This window comes from Kogia breviceps, chromosome 14, assembly GCF_026419965.1.
Source record: "Kogia breviceps isolate mKogBre1 chromosome 14, mKogBre1 haplotype 1, whole genome shotgun sequence".
In the NCBI taxonomy this organism is placed as follows: Eukaryota; Metazoa; Chordata; class Mammalia; order Artiodactyla; family Physeteridae; genus Kogia; species Kogia breviceps.
In genome coordinates, this window is record NC_081323.1 from 49,346,559 (window position 1) to 49,352,676 (window position 6,118).

The window sequence follows — 6,118 nt, forward strand, 5'->3', positions numbered from 1 at the left end:
ATCTCCCAAAGTAAAGGAAATAAAAGCAAAGGTACACAAATGGGACCTAATTAAACTTAAAAGCTTTTGCACCACAAAGGAAACCATCAACAAAACGAAAAGACAACCTACTGAATGGGAGAAAGTATTTGCAAATGATATGACTGATAAGGAATTAATCTTCAACATATATGAACAGCTCATACAACTGAACAGAAAAAACAACTCCATTAAAAAATGGGCAGAAGAACTGAATAGACATTTCTCCAAAGAGGAAATGCAGATGACCAACAGGCACATGAAAAGATGCTCAACATCACTAATCATCAGTGAAAATCAAAACCACAATGAGATATCATCTCACACCTGTCAGAATGGCTTTCATCAAAAAGAACACAAATAACAAATGCTGGTGAGGAAGTTGGAGAAAAGGGAACCCTCATACACTGTTGGTGGGAACGTAAATTGGTTCAGTCACTGTGGAAAACAGGATGGAGGTTTCTTAAAAAGCTAAAATTAGAAATACTATATGCCCCAGCAATTCCACTCCTGGGTACATATCCAAAAAGAAACCAAAAATGCTAGTTCAAAATGATACATGGATCCCAATGTTCACAGTAGCATTATTTACAATTGTCAAGATATGGAAACAATCTAAGTCCATCAACAGATGAATGCCTAAAAAAGATGTGAGACTATATATATATATATATATATACATATATATATATATATATAATCTCACATATACACACACACACATATATATATACAATGGAATACCATTCAGCCATAAAAAAGAATGAAATTTTGCCATTTGCAGCAACATGGATGGACTTGGAGGGCATTAGGCTAAGGGAAATAAGTCAGACAGAGAAAGACAAATACCGTACAATATCACTTGTATCTGGAATCTAAAAAATACAGCAAACTAGAGAATATAACCCCAAAAAAGAAGCAGACTCACAGATATGGAGAACAAACTAGTAGTTACCAGTGGGGAGGGGCAGGGAGGGGCATTATAGGGGTGGGGAGTGGGAGGCACAAATTACTGGTTGTAAGATAGGTTTAATGATGTAAGGTAGGTATACATTTTTTAATTAAAAATAAATAAATAAACAAACAAATAAATAAAACACCTTCCCCTCAGAACAAATAAAAAAATAAAAAGCACCTTCCCCTCAAAAGCAAAATCTACCTGAGTCTCCAGCCTGCTGGCCTGCCCTACAGATTTCAGACTCAAGACTGAAACTTCAACCCTTAATTTCCAGCCTGCCCTAAGTACAGATTTTGGACTTGCCAACACACCACAATTGAGTGAGCCAATTCCTTGAAATAAAAATAAAGCTTAAATAAAGACTTCTAAATTTATTTATTTATTTACAGATATGTATACCTCCCTCCTATTGGTTCTGTTTCTCTGGAAAACCTGACTGCTACAGCCCTGCAGATCAAAGAGCTAGATGGCCCACTTCCCAACTGACCACCTTTGTTAATAAGGACATATGTCAATATTGTAAACAGAATGCACACTGGTAAAACATCATCCCATTTTACAAACAAACAAAAAAAATACCCAAGACAAATAAAAGTCCATCAATTTAGGTCAATGAAGGTGCTACAAGAAAGGAAAATGCACCCAATATATTGTCTTACCCCTAAACATCCAAGGTATATTAACTATAAATATAGATGGTCACCCTCATCCCTGTTGATGCCTCTCAGAAGCATTCATCCTAGGAGAAAGGTACTCATGCCTGCCCTAACAGACCAGGCTCCCTAGAATGTGTGAAAACCCTCCCCAGTCATCTATTGCAAAAGGCTGGAACTCTGGGACTGAGACATATACTCTAACCACCAGTGACACTCGAAGGTGCACAGTCCCTCATGCTTTCATGCTTTTATTCATTCCTTCATTTGTTGATTCATACTTTCACTATCTCCAGCTACCACAGGTAAACAATGACATTACAAAACACTAATCAACAGAGGAATAAATCAAAGATACTGGGGACCCAGAGGAGGAGGTAAATGGGATTTTGCAAACAATCATCATGTGGGTCAGAGTTATTATCACTATTTTACACTTATGGGGAAATGAAGGATCAGAGAGATTAAGTGACTAACCCACAGAGGACAGAGGAAGGGAGAACTGGTAGAAGCCCAAGAGATAAGGCATGGAGAACACTAAAGTGGGGAGAGCCAGCCTCACTTCCTAATCCTTCTCCTGGGACACTTGAGATTTTTTGCTTCCTCCATCCTTCCTTTCCGCCAAGGAATCACTGTCAAGGGAAATCCTCCTTTTTTCACAGTCTTCTCCAGAAACTGAATCTTGCCCCAGGAGAAAGGAAATAGACAATAGCTCTGTGCCATCTTATTTGTGAGCTGGAAGCTTAATATCCTAGAAGGAGTTGCCTCAGCCTCCCTAATTGGGATTGGAGTCATGCAACCCTGCCAGGCCTCTCAAGTTGATTACATGTCACTTCCTCAGAGCTGACTGGCCTATTTTGATTCTGTTTTAGGAAATCTTCCTCATTAGCATTTGCTGCTCCATTTGGGGGTCAGGTTAGCCAAGTTTATACCTAGAATTTTCTCATATTTCTTTTCATTACCACAGAATATCCCTATGGAACTTGTTCCCCACTCCTCCCAGTTCCACATCCCACAATGGGTAATCAGATCTCAGGGGCTGGAGGAGATGGTAACCTTATATGTCACCTCTACTAGGAGGTACAAAGAATTTGTGAAGTAATGAGAAACACTGGTGCTTGGAGTTAGAAGACCTAGATTGTAAGGGTGGGATTTGGGGCACTAATAAAGGAAGGGAAGAGATTCCCCTTGGCACTGGGTGGACTCTATTAGAGAGGGGTTGCTTATTCCCCAGGGAGGTTAAAGCAATGCTAGCTGAGTTCCCACTGCCCACCTTAATTCTCCCTTTGCATTCCCAGAGCGGAGTGAATTGGAATTATCATTGTCACCAGCGCATTCCCAAATGGCACTCTCAACTCTAATGTTTTTTTAGTAAGCCATACTGGAAATATGTACATTGGGCCTGGTCTAGAAGGAATAGCCACATAAAGAGTGTCTGCTGGGCCTGGGTAGAATATTAGCCAGTAGTTCAGATCAGCCCATCTACCTGCTCTTTTCACAATCCACCCATGGGGAATTGCCTCATTAATGCTCAAATGGAGTCTTCCTGGGACTCTTGCTTTCCTGCAGCATAATGTCCTGCAGGCTGAATGGTCATCAAGTCCATTCCCTATTCTTGAGCACTTGGCTGACTCACATTTCTCCCTTGCATCTAAGTGGGGGCATGAGCTTAGACACGAGCGCTGTGCTTGACTCCTAAAATGTCTACATAATCCTCCACAAAAGGAATCCCTTTTTTCTTTGGGCAGGTGGGTGTAGACAATCTAGAAGAGGTCTCCAGGGCCCTGGAGAATTCCAGGGCTCTAGGAAATAGAGGAGCCACGCATTGTGGCTTTGTCCAATATCCTGCTGCCCAGCTTATTTATTCTCCTGAAGAAAATAAAAAGAAAAAAACAATATCTCTTTGGGGCAGAAGCAAACACAGCCCTTTGCATTTGGATTTTCTTTGAGAATTTAATTGAAAAGAGACTCTAGGACCCAGATACCAAACCCAAAGAAAACGTTTTGTCCATGGGAAAGATCTCCTCTTAACTCTTCTGGGTAGCACTTTCTACAATTTGTATGTAAGCCCCAGGATGGCAGGGATTTTACTTTATACAACATCATATCCCCAGTGCCAGGAAAAGTTCTTAGCATATAGCTAGTGCTTATTTAAGTTGTGTTGAATGAATGAATAAAAGTTGTCCAGGCTTGGTGGGGTAGGAAGGAACTGTGGGTTGACTGGCTGGCCCCCACAAACAGGATATCTGTCAGGAATGCCTGCATTCTCTCCCATACAACACCCTGACTGAAAGAAACAACCGCCCTGCACCATTTCCATGAGAGTCCAAATCTCCTCAAACCTCTCATGACCTCTTGTAGGGTTCCTTTAAACCTCCTCTTTAAGGGCTAAAGTTCCGGTTTAGCCTAGGAGTTAACTTCTCAGTTGTGGGATAAACCTTTCCTTTTTCTTTACTCTCACTCTAAAGGAATCTCATAAAGGAGAGGATATACACACAGGTGCTTAGTTTTCCTTCTTACACTAGAAGCCATGATGCTGGATCACAAAGAACCCAAGGGCCAGCCAGGTCTCCAGGGCTCACAGGTCCAGCAATTTGATCCCTTCCCAGATTTGAGCATAATAAACTGGTAGAGAAAGCTCACAATTTCACACCTTCTGCCTTTCCCTGTTTCTTCCCCTAGAGCTCTAGAACCTCCAAAGCCCTCTTGTAGACCAAGATCTGAAATGTGGTAAAGATGCCCCATCTCCTTCCAGGCACACTATCCCAAAATTTCTCCTCACCCTGCTAGCAAGTATACCTCCAGCCAGCCTTATGCTGGTTCTCTAGACCAGAATCAGGCACAGATCTCTATGTGACACCTGTCAGGTAGCCCCCTACCACCCCAGGCCCAGCTTAGATTTAACTTTGTCTCCTATTCCCAGTCATCCTTGAAAACTGACCAAGCCCAGAATCAGATGCACTCTACAAGGGTTATCCCTGTCTTACACTATGAGATGGCAGCCAGTCACAGACACAGAGCCTGCCACCTGACACTCCCAGGTGAGAAGCTCCTGGCCTCTCCTTCCAGAGCCCTCTGCCCCTCCCCTTCAAAGAAGCCCAAACCCACAGTTCTGCTTTTGATCAGCTTCCAAATAATCCTCATAAGGCACCTTGCTTTCATTTCAACTCTCCACAGTAAGTTCCCAAAGACCCAAGTAAAAGATGGAAGATGTAATGGGAAGCTGAGGGCCTTGGAAGAGCTGTTTCTAAGCTATGACTGTAACATCTTTGGCTTCCTAGGCGGGGAGGGGACGGGGAGGGGGGGTTACCCATCTCTCCCATTTCTTCCATTTTTCTGCTCTTCTCCAAAGCACCTTCTCATCTAGGACTTTCATACATCCTGAAATGTCATTCACAGCTAGTGGGCACTGAGGCCATGAGTTCTCTGCCCCCTCCCAGATACCTCTCTAAACAGGTCCTCATCTCCCTGGCATTGCTCAAGACTTCCTCATCCTGCACTTACTTGGTGGCATTAATCTCCCTGAAATTCCCCCCTCCCCTGCCACCCAGAGTGTCCAACATATCTTGACACATGACAGCAGCCTGGTTAGTAATTGTATGTTGGACAAAGGAATGGTCTCTTTTTGTTTCTCCCTACCCAGTCTTGTTAGTCAACAAGAGGCTCCTCACCTGTGGCCTGGGTTCATACCAGCTCCACATTTCCTCTGTCCTACCTGTTCAAATCCTGCCCTGCATAGTCTCACTCAGCTAACAAATACAGGCACTGCTCTGGCGCCCTAACAGACATTAATTCATTAAGTCTTCACGCCGGTAGGTAGACACTACTCTTTCTTCATTTTACAGATGAGAAACTAAGACACAAAGAGGTCAAACAGCTAACATAGGGCGGAGCCTAGATTTGGAGCCAGACTGTCTGCCCCACCTCCTTTAACCATCCCGCCAAGTGGCCTTTCCCACCCTCCAGCATTTAAACCCTCCCTCCCTAGAACGAGGCCACTTATTTAGTGTAGCAATGGGAAGTTTTATTTAGACATCCGATATGAAGTAAAGTAACAGTGCAGAAGTTGGTGTATGCAGACCAGTGTGTCCTGGGCAGGGTCTGAAGGCTGTAACCATATAAGTAGTCTCTTGTTCCTTCGCCCATCACAGGCCCGCAAAGCTCCCAACACCCTCTGGAGCTCTGCACGCAGGTGTTTGAGACCCTCCTTTGTCCAGTCCCCTGAGAGAAAGAAGGAGGTGCAGCAGATCCATCCGGGCTCTCCCTGGAGGAGACCCGCCGCGGCATGGCGCCGTCCAGTCAGCAGGCTGCAGATCCCAGGCGCTTGCTGCTCTCTGGCGGCCGGAGCCGGGAGTCCGGGAACCCGGCAATCGCACCTTCTACACTCGGCGCGCCCAAGGGCACCAGCAGTGACCGAGACGCTGGGGAAAGGGCGGGAGGGAGACTTAGCTGAGTGGTAAGAGGGAGGAGGCCGGGGAGGGGCGCGGGA